The sequence below is a fragment of the Mercenaria mercenaria genome, chromosome 1 (genome assembly GCF_021730395.1).
Source record: "Mercenaria mercenaria strain notata chromosome 1, MADL_Memer_1, whole genome shotgun sequence".
In the NCBI taxonomy this organism is placed as follows: domain Eukaryota; kingdom Metazoa; phylum Mollusca; class Bivalvia; order Venerida; family Veneridae; genus Mercenaria; species Mercenaria mercenaria.
In genome coordinates this window covers 36,399,960-36,413,041 of record NC_069361.1, presented here as the reverse complement: position 1 = coordinate 36,413,041, position 13,082 = coordinate 36,399,960, and the positions used below count along the sequence as shown (strand labels likewise).

General features: G+C 33.2%; 1 long non-coding RNA gene across 2 annotated transcripts in view; it reads right to left on the bottom strand.

The window, feature by feature from the left end:
• Positions 1-12,866, bottom strand: part of LOC128557214 (uncharacterized) — a 38,868-nt gene extending 26,002 nt beyond the window's left edge. The window contains exon 1 of one of the 2 annotated variants that reach the window (XR_008371131.1): positions 12,723-12,866. This is a non-coding gene — a long non-coding RNA (uncharacterized LOC128557214). The remainder of the gene's footprint in view (positions 1-12,722) is intronic. The other variant, XR_008371132.1, reaches the window with a different exon arrangement.
• Between the last annotated feature and the right edge of the window lie 216 nt (positions 12,867-13,082).

Here is a 13,082-nt window from a genome sequence, read left to right as displayed (position 1 = left end):
AAACATATTAGCAAAAGTATTTTCATTATTTGCTTTTGTGGGATTGAAATCATTCCAATCGTTAATTAAGAATTAATAAACGTTAATACTTTTTTTTTTGCTCCAAATGTGTTTAATTAAATATAGCTTGAACCTTTCTTAGAATGGGATAACAAATGATGGCTCTTTTACAGACTCAGTGGCTTGAACCTTTCTTAGAGTGTGATAACAGTTGGTGGCCCTTTTACAGTGGCTTGAACCCTTTGTAAAATGTGGAACAGTTGGTGGCCCTTTTACAGTGGCTTGAACCTTTCTTAAAATGTGATGATGGTTGATGGCCCTTTTACAGTGGTTTGAACCTTTCTTAAAATGTGAAAGCTGTTGATGGCCCTTTTACAGTGGCTTGAACCTTTCTTAGAAGTTGGTAACAGTTGATGGCCCTTTTACAGTGGCTTGGACCTTTCTTAAAATGTGATAACAGTTGCCTACTATACAGTGGCTTTAACCTTTCTTAAGATGTGATTACAGTTGCTTACACCTTACAGTGGCTTGGACCTTTCTTAAAATGTGATAACGGTTGATGGCTGGAACCTTTCTCGAAATGTGATAATGGTGGCTGGAACAGTTGACACATTTACAGTGGGTTGAACCTTTCTTAAAATGTGATAACAGTTGATGGCTCGAACAGTTGACACATTTACAGTGGCTTGAACCTTTCTTAAAATGTGACAACAGTTGACACATTTACCATACATGTGATCTCCCGTGCGGGAGGGTCAAAATCCCGATTTTTCACCTTGCCTCCCGTCTCCCGTCCTAAACCATATTTCTCCCGCTTTTCAAAAAAAAAAAAAAAAAAAAAAATAAATGACTCGGTTGATAATTTGATAATTACCGAGATCCAAACATGTTACAGTAAGTCAAAGTGTCCACCGATGTTGGTATTAACAATGTTGACCACATATATGAGGAAAGAGCTGTTTTTCACAGGAATTATTATTTGTTGATATAGATTTAGTAAAGCAAGCCTTTTCCACCTTCTCACGGGGCGAAATTCTGCCCATCTCAAATCCATAAGCTACCAATTTTTTACCAGTTTAAGCAAATCCAGTCATAAGAAATAATTCCCACTGAAATGAATTTGATTATTCAAAGAAAAATTTGTCTCGTAATAAATAACATAAATATTGTTGAAAAACCAACCATTACATTTTTGAACAGGAGTGTTATTTCGCCTTATGATTACGCCATTTTCTTCCAATGTTACCAATTATTTGCTACTAATAGACTTATTTCATTGAAAATTGATGAAAAAGACACTATTTATTAATACATCAATCACATTATTTTGGTAAGGGTAAATACATGTTGATGCAATTCTGTTTTTCTATTTTTCATGTCAAATCGCAATATTTTATACGAAAGTGGTGGGAAAGAATTACATAATTTATGAGTTGATGTTCAGAACAATTAAACTTCTTTTCTTTTTTAAGTTTCTCGAGTAGAATAATGTTAATGCATGTTCACCTCTTTTCAGACTAAATTGAGCTTTGTTCTAACAAATTAATCATTAAGAAAGTTTAAAGTTAAACAAAGGAGCTTCTGTAAGATAGCATGCTGACTTTTTCTCAGTGATTGACTCTAATTAAAGCTTGCCAGTAAAAGGGCAATTTAAAGCTTTGCCAGTAAAAGGGGCATAATAGCCAAAGCTTTGATGTAACAGAGATTATTAAACATTAACATCAAACTTTAACAAAAACAATGAAGTTAAATATACATAACTCTGTAAATTCAAATCAAGCTTTGAGGATTTTTCTCTGTGTAGACTTATATATTTATTTGGCCAAAAATGTTGATTTGTCTCTAAGTTATGTGTCCTCGAGCGCTTAATTTATGTCGATAAAATCCTCCAGTTTTGGACCCCAATTCCAGTGAAAATGGCAACCTCCAGTTTTGGATTCTGAACTTATTCACATGTATGCATTTACTGTGCTTAGAACCTTTCTTAAAATGTGATAACAGATGACACATTTACAGTGGCACCATTCTTAAAATATAATTGTTTGCTTTTAAATGTCATTTCAATAAACCCATTTAATTGTTGCTTAAAAATTTGGTGCTTGTATAATAACCATAAAAATTATAGATGTTCATGAAATAGCTGTCAAGATTACCATGCTTACCAACCAGATATTTTGAAACTCTTATGCACAGACTTCAGATAAAGCTATAATCCTGAACATTGCGAATGACTGAATGGTTACTACAGTACCTTAATATACTTAACATGCTCATACCATATACCTCTTGAACATGCTTCACTATTGACCCAAGGCACCCCACAAATTAGACCCTAATTCACTGCTGTGACAAACAGTTACAGGGGAACAGTAATAAAACTGGATGAGATTTTAAATAATTTCCACTTAAATACCCCGGTAATGGTCTTTAACAATTTCAAAAAACTTCTCCCATATCTCTCATCTTTTGATTAATTAACAAGGTGTTTGTTATTTGAGAAGTACTACTTCAATGCAGAATTTAAAATACTAAACTTTTCTTAGTTTCTTGAAGGAACTTTAAATATCAAAATTCATTTAATTCATTAAGCTGTTGGTAAAGGTAAGGACTGAAAGACTAGGATCAGAAAGGAAGAGCAAGATAGAATTCTGGCAGCTAAATGAAATAACACCCTGACAGCAGAGTAATAGAGCTTGCAAAATGGAAAATATAGGGAATAAGAAGCAAGGAAATATTAGCTTAATGGAATATGCAGCAAGTAAGGAGCAACAATATGCTGGCTTATTGAAATATGCAGCAAGTAAGAAGCAGTAACATGCTGGCTTACTAGAATATGCAGAATATAAGAATCAGAAGTTCTGACTTAATGAAATATACAGCAAATAAGAACCAGAAGTGCTGGCTTAATGAAATATACAGCATGAAATATACAGCAAATAAGAATCAGACGTGCTGGCTTAATGAAATATGCAGCAAATAAGAACCAGAAGTACTGGCTTAATGAAATATACAGCAAATAAGAAGCAGAAGTGCTGGCTTAATGAAATATGCAGCAAATAAGAACCAGAAGTACTGGCTTAATGAAATATACAGCAAATAAGAAGCAAGAGTGCTGGCTCAATGTAATATATAGCAAATAAGAAGCAGTGTATTGCTGGCTAAATGAATATGCAGCAAATAAGAAGCAATGAAGTGTTGTCAATTTAATTTACAGCAAATTTTTAAAGAAGCAATGGATTGAGGATGAATACAATTTACATCATGTTAGGAGCAATTGAGTGCTGGCTTAATGGAATATGCAGAAAACAAGAAGCAACATGTGGCTGGCTTAAATAGTAAATTCAGCAAATAAGAAGCAAGGGAGCAAACTGAATGGAATGTGCAGGTGTGGGGACATTGGAACGGCTAGTTGAATGGAATATACAACAAATATGAAGCAGGAGGTGGGGGAAGAGGGGTAGTTGAATAAAAGCTGGCTTAACAGAATAAGCAGCAGATAAGAACCAAGGGAGTGCTGGCTTAATGGAATAGGCAGCAAGAAGCAAGGGAGTGCTAGTTTAATGGAACAAAGCAAATTAGAAGCAAGGGAGTGCTGGCAAAAAAAAATGCAGCAAATCAGAAAACAAATTAGTAACAGCAGGGGCTAGCTGGTTGTACACAACATCTTACTCAGTAGTAGCTTGGGTTAGCTCGTTAGATGAAATATACAATGCTGTAGCACATGGTCAAGCTAGAAGGATATATAACAGACCCTGGCAGCATTGGCTAGCGTCATGGGAAGCCTACATGGATGTTAGATACACCAATGAAGCACCATGGGATAGCTAGCCTGATTTAACAGCCATTTAATAAGGCAGCAATGTGGGAAAGATAGCCAATACCAGCATGGAAAACAAGTAAGACAGATAGAAAAGTAGAAGAATGAAATGGAGAGTAGGCTGTGTAGGATTACACAAAGCATAGATTGATCCTCTTCTTCAGTCCTTTAAAAAAATTTCCTAACAAAGTGAATTAAAGATAGCTATGTGAATATAACTGTATGTAACTAATAAATATCCAATTTTTCAACCATAAAGTCAGGTGTAAATCACCATTATACAATGCAAAATGCAACATATTTGTTGCTATAAGCTCAATAAATAATTTTAATACAAAACACTGGTTATTTAGTCAGTAATAAATAAAGTAGAAAATATATAAATTTCATTTCAAGTGAAAAAATACATAGTGGAAATTATTTCTTCCTACTTGACCTTTCATCTCACCCCTATGACCCTGACACTGAACAGTCAAGAGGGACATTGTATTCTGTATGTTGCCTCATTTCGGCAAACATTTGTGCCAAGTTATTTGAACAAGTTAATTGAAAATCCCTCAAATAAAACAAGAGTTCACATTATTATTGTTCTCACCCTTTGACCTTGACCTTGAACTGACATGACTGAACAATGCATTATGCATGTTGTTTCAATACAGCAAATATTTGTGCAAAGTTATCTAACAAGAGCTGTCCTAAAGACAGCGCGCTCGACTTTTCTCAGTGCTTGACTCTGAATTAGAGCTTTGCCAGTAAAAAAAATCCAAGTTAAAAAGGGACATAATTCTGTCAAAGTTCAAATCAGAGTTATGGGAATTGTGTCTCCTGGTGTAGACTTTGATAGAAAATAACTATTTTGAGTTTCAAGTCAAAATCTTTAATAGTAACAGAGATATTTGACTGTCAAAAATTTTTTTTTTTAAATCTAAGTTAAAATGGGGCATAATTCTGTCAAAATTCAAATCAGAGTTATGGGAATTGTGTCTCCTGGTGTAGACTTTGATAGAAAATAATTATTTTGAGTTTCAAGTCAAAAGCTTTAATAGTAACAGAGATATTTGACTTTATCAAAAATTTTAACAAAACATTCTAAGTTAAAAAGGGGCATAATTCTGTCAAAATTCAAATCAGAGTTATGGGGATTGTTTCTCCTGGTGTAGACTTTGATAGCAAATATCTATTTTAAGTTTCAAGTCAATAGCTTTGATAGTAACAAGAGATATTTGACTTTATCAAAAACTTTAACCAACGGCGACGCCAACGCCGAGTGCAATAGCTCTACTTTTTCTTCGAAAAGACGAGCTAAAAATCATACAAAAACCTAAAAAGATATGGTGTAGGTAATTAACACTGTCAAGGCAGAAAATTTAATGCTCTATCAAAGTTTGTGTGCATGGAGTTTTGCTTTTCCTTAACATCACAAAGGGTATTATATGCCAAATTAAAGTGTTTCCTAATTACAACTAGCCATACAATAAATAAGAGATTTTCTTAAGAACCAACGCATTTGACATTTCCTAAATTGTGCAGGAGCAAAATAATGAAGTTTTACTATATTATCCCTATCTATGAAACCCATTATCAGGTCTGTGTGTTTCCAATTATATGACCAAAAATTATAGGAAAGGCAAGTATAATTTTTATCTCAATATCTGACAACTGGCAGTCCTGATTGACCTTGACCCTAGCTTCTGTTTGAGCTGTCTATACACCAAGTTTGATGACTGGAAAGAGCTTTTCTCTATCTTTAGGAGAAGCAATATGGACCTTGACTCCAGCAGCACCAAATGCATCCCTTGTTACCAATCAAAATCACCCTAAAATAGTTCTGTTGTAATACCTAACTATAGTTACCACGGCAAAATCTTTTTTTTTAATTTAAGTAAATGTTGACCTTGACTTTGGCCTAAGTAGTCCTATATACAGTTGAAAGCTAAGTCTTCAAATAAGCTTGCAAACAATATTCAAGTCTGATGATTCTGGTCAGTCCAAAGCTTAACATCTCATAGAAAGTATGCATTGGCCAGAAAATTGTTTTTCTGTTTAAACTTCTGTAAAATTCAGTGGCTTAAATAAACCTTTCTTAAAGTGTTTGTGGTTCTGTAGTTATTGATCAGTCTTTAAACAGTGACAATTTTAGAAAATATTCTGTCATTGTTACTGAATGAAATTTTGCTCTCCCACCCCTATCCTCAGATTAAATACAAGTGTAAGTTTGTCTTAGACACAAATGACACTGTCTTATACAATATATGAACCAGTAGGCAGTCTTATTTCCCTTACATGTGAATTTTTCAGTATTTTTGGAAGACTGATCTTGTATTCATAGTGGCTTTTACATTACATTTTGGATAAATGTTTTTCTCAGGATAAAATCATTTAATTAATTATTGGCCCAATTAAACAGCCAAGACAGTCTAATAATGTTGCACACAATTTCCTGGCTAGAATTAAACTTCATTTAAATGAATCAGTGTCCTCAAAATGTTCAGTACTTTGGGAAGATAACCATAGGATGACACAATCACTTACAGATGTATACTTTCTTAAAAATGCATACTGTTCCCTATATGAATGAATCCTCTGTAACGTTAAGTTACATTAAAGGTGTAATATCAAATGAACAACAGGTAAGTCATGAAAGGTTATTTAAAAAAAAAACGATTACTGAGCCAGTGTCCCTTTGAATTGTTTTTTGTACTATATGCTTACAACCAGTATCTTTCAGACAGTATGTCTAAACTTTATCACTTTCTCTAATGTTGCCCTGAGTAAATGACATGTTCTTAAAATAAAGAACAAAAAGCCTTTTTCCTTGGGCAGTATTTTTTGCTATTTTGTGTTGCTTGTATGTAATCTTGCCCTGAATTGATGAAAATACATTTTTTTGTGTATCTGTAAAATACAATTAGCATGCAAATTTATCTGCTAAACTCTACAGATGAGAATTATAATTCACTAATTAAGTTCTTTTTGAACATTTGGTAAAAGTTTCATTGGAATTGCTTCAGTTGCCCAAACACAAAATACTAAAATGAGTTTGTGTATGCATGAGCCATTGTCTGTCACCTTAACTTTGGAAGAACTGACCTATCTATTATGAAGCAAATATTTGTAATTTTTTTTTATACAATGCATTTTTTATAAAATTTAAAATAATATTTATATTTATAGAATACTGACATGTTTAGTATCAAACTGTTTGTCTTTTAAAGTTAGAGTTGATTTAATAATTAGTTTTTGTAAATTCTTATGTTTATTTTAGTCATTGGAAATTTTCATTTTCTTTTACTATAGGGAATTACTTAAGTGTCAGATTATGTTAAGCTGACTCTCAAAGTCTCAAAAAGATTGTTAAGCCAGGAAGCCAAGCTGTCAACTTGTAAAAATGCTTTTATTTGTTTTTCCTGTTCTTCTGTTTAATCATCAAGTACCAGCCAAATATTGTGTTATAATAACTAAATAATTACTTAAGCCATATGTGTAAAAATGTCACATGTCATTTCCCATAACCAATGAGAATCCTTCATATATTTTAATGTTATGTTTCTTTTAATCTTAAATAGCATATTCTTGCACTTTACTTTTAGATGTCAAAGTAGAAGGTGTTCCTTCATAAAGATTAACTTTACTAATTTTATTTGTGGTGTTCCACATGGACTTTAGCATTTAAAATTGTGTTTGGTGTTCCAACATATTCTGGTGAACCAGATAAAGTTCTATAGTGCTTAAATATTGGAACTTTAGTAAATTAAAACAGATAAACTACACTGGACTTGATTTATTTTTAATGTAGTGCAAATCACCACATAATATATCTATTGCCTTATACCTTGACTTTGGAAGAACTGACTTAACTATTGTCTTATACCTTGACTTTGGAAGAACTGACTTAACTATTGCCTTATACATTGACTTTGAAAGAACTGACTTAACTATTGCCTTGACCTTGGAAGAACTGACCTGACTCACACAAAACACCTCATAAGCTTCAAATTTCAATAAGGGCTATTGGAATCTCTTCATTTGTTCTTGTTTTGGATGCAAAATGCTTGATCTTTTAGTGTAAGAAAAGTGCCCTTGCCTTGTGGTTCAGATCAAGACTGTTGCTCTCAGCATTCCTTTTCATTAACATTTATTCAAAGTTTCACTGGAATCCCTTAAAGGGACTGACCCACACATTTTAGGTGAAAAATAATTTCTCTCAAAATTCCATAAAATGGGAGTACTCTGAAAGTGACTAGTGGTACAAACGTATTGACATAAGATTTTTACACGATATTGCTATAAATAACCAAAAATATTGTGCAAAAGGCAGTAAACCATTGCAACACTTCTAAAATAATGCAGAAAATTTATATTCTTGCATTTTAAACAATACATAACTTTTATTTTCACTCACTTTACATTCTATGCCAAACTTGGTGGAATTGAACATGTGGTGAAAATTTCACCCAAACTGTGAGTGAGTAGCTTTAATGAAAACTTCAGGCCATATGCAAGTATTTTAAAGGAATGTATATACAAGTGCCCTTTCCTATTACATTGATCTTTGAAGGGAACTGACTATTGCACACAACACAACATATCACTATACTTAACTTTACTGCAAGGTTTCATTGGAAACTCTACAAATGTTTCAAAGTTATAACTTAAGACACAAAATATTTAGAAATAACTGCATGCTTTTGCACTTACATACAGGCCTGACTTTTGACCTCAGCATCCCTTTTTCATTAAGGTTTGTTGAAAATCTCATTAGAATTAATGTATTCAAATGATGAAAACTTGCAACTAAGACACAAAATATAAAGGACTGTGCAATTGTCTGTGACCTTGACCTTTGAGGTATGGACCTTTTATCATACGTGACACAATTTCACTTTATGCTTAATGTTCCTCATACATTCTCAAAATTTAGAAAATAAAACAAAAGTACCAAAAGTCTGATTATGTGAAGGCAAAAGTATTTAAAATTTGGATGGCACATTATACTAAAAATTGACTCAGAACTTATAAGAGGCAAGCATAGTGGGGAGTGCATGCTGGGGAAATGGAAGAGTGCAGTGGTATAGTGCAGCAGAACAGTGCATTGGAAAAGTGCAAGGGAAGGATATAACAATCAAAGTTCCAAGTCAAAGTTAAGTATAATGGGCTCACTAGATTCTAACCTTACAGACCTTTTTTTCTTAACAGGTAAATATACATTATGCAACAAGGTCACCAAATTGGAAATAACTGCAATATTCCAGAAATTGGTCAGCTATTCAATCTCAACCTTTAGACTGCTGGCAGCAAGTGATTCTGCCTTTGTGGCCAGTGCAGACCAAGATCAGCCTGCACGGAGGTGCAGGCTCAGATCATGGTCTTCACTGTTTGCTATTCAGTCAGTAAATTTTCAGTGAACACCCCTCTAAATAATTAGTGGTACTGCCCAAACTGAATGAAGGAACAGTCTATTTTAGAAATTTCTAAAGCAGGGTTAAAGTTAATTACGTTTTTTTTCTAAAGAGTTTATGTTTTCTTGTGTCACACAAGAGCATACCTCATTACATATTACAATCACAGAAAAATGAATGTCAAAACAATGGCTTTTTATAGGAAACTGGTTAGGAGTTCAATGATCTGTACAAAGTCAAGACAAAGGCTGCTTAAAAACCTAACAGTCCTTTCTCAATAAAGACAATGACTTTTTAGAGAATAATTCTTCTGACCATGACAACATGTTCCAAAATAAGTCAATAGCCAGTTCTAAGAGGATAATTATTTTGAGTCTTACAATATGTTCTCAGTTAAGGCAACAGCTTTTCAGAGAATAATGTTTCAGACCCATATAAACTGTTCCCAGTAAACATAATGGCATTTAGAGGATACTGCCCAATAGCCCAACTAGCTTTTCCATATGACAATAATTGGTTCAGATGCAGCTTAACGAACTGTTCCAAATTAAGATAAATTTTTTTTAGAGGATACTGCTTCCAAGTCTAACAATCTGTTCTGAATCAAGATCATGGCTTTTTGAGGATTCTGCTTAAGAGCCTTTCATTTTCTTACCAATGTTTTTTTAGATGTCAGCCCAACAGTCTGTTCAAAATGAAGACAATGACTTTTAAAGGATACTGTTTCAGTTCTTTACAATCTGTTCCCAATTAAGATAATGGCCATAGTGAGAATACTGCTTCAGTCTAAATCTGTTCCCAATGATTTTTAGATGTCAGTCAGATACTGGTTCTAAGCCTAAAAAAGTCTGTTGCCAATAAAGACAATGGCTTTTTATTGCCAAATGCTTAAGAGATTTACAAAGTGTTCCAAATTAAGACTATGGCTTAAACTTTGTTCCCAATGCCTTTTTAGATGTCTACAGATATTGGTTCAGAACCTAACAGCCAGTTCCCAATTAAGACACTGCAAGGCCTTTATAGAATAATGCTCTACAGCATCTAACAATCTGTTCCCAATTAACACAATGGCTTTTAGAGAATAATTCTAGAGTCTTAATTACAACTTGTGACCAATTAAACCAGTGGCTTTTACAGCATATTGCTTATTAAGAGCATAACTAACTTTCCCATATGATGTTTTTTTTGAAAATACTGATTTAGTGTCTACTGTTCCCAACTAAGCCAGTGGCTTTTTTTGAGAATTATGTAACAGCTTTAGAGCCTAAAAGTCTTTATAAAAAGAGACATTTGCTCTTCCTGGGATACTGCTATAGGAACTTATAACCTGTTCCAAAATGAGACAATGTTTTTTTAGAGAATAATGCTTGTTCCAAAATTAGACAATGTTTTTTTTTTAGAGAATAATGCTTCAGAGCCTTGCAATCCCACAGTTCCCTATCAAGGTCATGACTTTTAAGACAATACTAACTTAATGTTTACCATATGAAGACAAGTGCTTGTTACTTGTCAGATACTGTTCTATGCCTTACAATCTGTTCCCAATTACATGTAAGGCAATGCATTGATTTTTAGAGAATACTCCTTCAGTATTACAATCTGTTCCAAATTAAGACAACAGCTTTCTATGATTGTGTTGCACTTGGTTTTAGGGTTTGCTTATATAAATTCTATTAACTACTAGTATATTAACTATAACAAAAGTAGTCATTAAATGTCATGTGCCTGCAGTAAAAAAAAATGTAACTGTCTTTTGACTTATTAGAATTGTAATATTTTCTGGTCTTTTTGAATCAATGAGTTCCACTTGACAAAGTAATAATCCTTTCAAATAAAAAAAAGTGTTGTGATTTGAGCCAATATAAAAGGCTTTTCCTGGTGATTTGTCTTGATAGTTTTAAGATTTTAAAAGGGGTGTGGCTCAAAATTACAGAAATATACTGCTATCCAGTGAACTTTGGCATTTTGTAAGGACATTTGTTTAAAACACCTGCTTTTTGTAACTACTGATTTAAATGTTATTCCACTGAATATATTGATAGATGGCAATGAGAAGAAATGCAGTGGCAAGAACCATAACTATGTACTGTACATATAGATTCTACCTTCACATTTTGTCAAATTTTGAATTGCATTATTTTGTAAATCAGAAATTAAATGTCTTTATATATTGAAAGATGATTACAGACATGATAATATATTTAGGACAAAAAATGCAACTGAATGAAGTTTATCAATGAATGTGACCATCAGAAGATAAGTTCAGACCAAACACTGACTGCCATCAAGACAATGGATTTTAGAAGTTACTGGTCTGTAGTCTAAAAAATGATTCCCAATGAAAAGCTCTAAGTTCTAACATTATCAGGTCGGAGACTTCCCCTGGATTGAGAGACAGTCTCTCAATCTAAACACTCTCTCGTTTGAAAGAGAAAATGTCTTTCGATCGAAAGACTGTATTTAGCTTAAGTGTTGAAAAAACATGAAATCATTATTAAAACAATCATTTCATTACAGGAGCATTATTTATTCATTGAAACAACTTGTTATTTCAAGTAAACTTTACAAGAAACACATTGTCATAGAAGTTTGCTTAAGCATTATAATGCTTAGGCAAAATTCCCAAATAATTTTGATTTTGAAAATTTGATAAAAGAAAAATAATTTTCTATATTTGAAATAAATTTGCGCATTCTAAAAAGAGAGTTTTAATTACTCTTTCATAGATTTTCATTGCTTAAGCTAATTTGAGTCTTTCGATCAAAAGACATTTTGTCTTTCGAATGAGAGACAATGTTTAGATCGAGAGATTGTCTCTCAATCCAGGGGAAGTCTCCGACCTGATTATGTTCCTATTAAAACACGCCATGAACTTTAGTGCATACTGGTTTGTTGCCTCCAAAATGTTCCCAATAAAGACAAGTAAATTTTCACATCATACTAGATCAGACCTAACATTATATTACCCGATTACCAGTAAGGACAATAGATTTTAAGAAATACTGGATCAGACTGTAACAGGATGCTCCCTATTATACACAATGAATTAAAGAAGATACTGCTAATTAGCTAACCAAGTTAGTTGTTACAGATAATACTAGTTCAGACCTTGTATCACATACCAATCAACATAATGGCGTTTTATTGACACACCGACACTAATCAAAACAATGTTTGCTACCCAACATGTTTCCAACAACAAAAAAATGACTTGTCCAGATCTAACAATTGAGACAAAGCAAGTTTTGAAATAATGAAGATCTATGCAGCCATGGTTTGGGGCCTGACAATTTATGACAAATACTTGCCAAATTACTTGCCTGATACTCAAGATAAAATGCCAAAATTATTGGCGGGAAGTAGAATCTGGAAAAATGCAGCATTTCCTCAACTAGATCTACTTGAAATTTACCTTAATTATGTATTCTTATTCACTAAAGGTAAGTAAAATGAAACTCTGACCTAAAAATGCAAACCTTAGAAATTAACTTTATCAATTTTGTTACCTTCCTTCTTTGTTCTTTCTGTGTCCTTCCAACTTGGGCGTCTTGACTAAACTGATGTGCACGTGAATCACACATTTGCGCACCACTGACGACGGCCAGGGTAAACACTATATGTTATCTGCACCACTAACATTACTATTCAACCGGAGCGTTGGATTCGTATTTAATACCGGAATTAGACAGAAATAAAAAAGAATTTATTCAAACGTGGGATTCGCATTATCCGGTGTTGAGAGTAGAATGCTACCTTTCAAAAGCCAAATCATTCCACAGCCAGTTCCAACAAATCATAGAAATCTATAGTGATCTTGAATTTTAATCCTAACTTACGGATTGTACTAACATACAGACCTGTCTCCG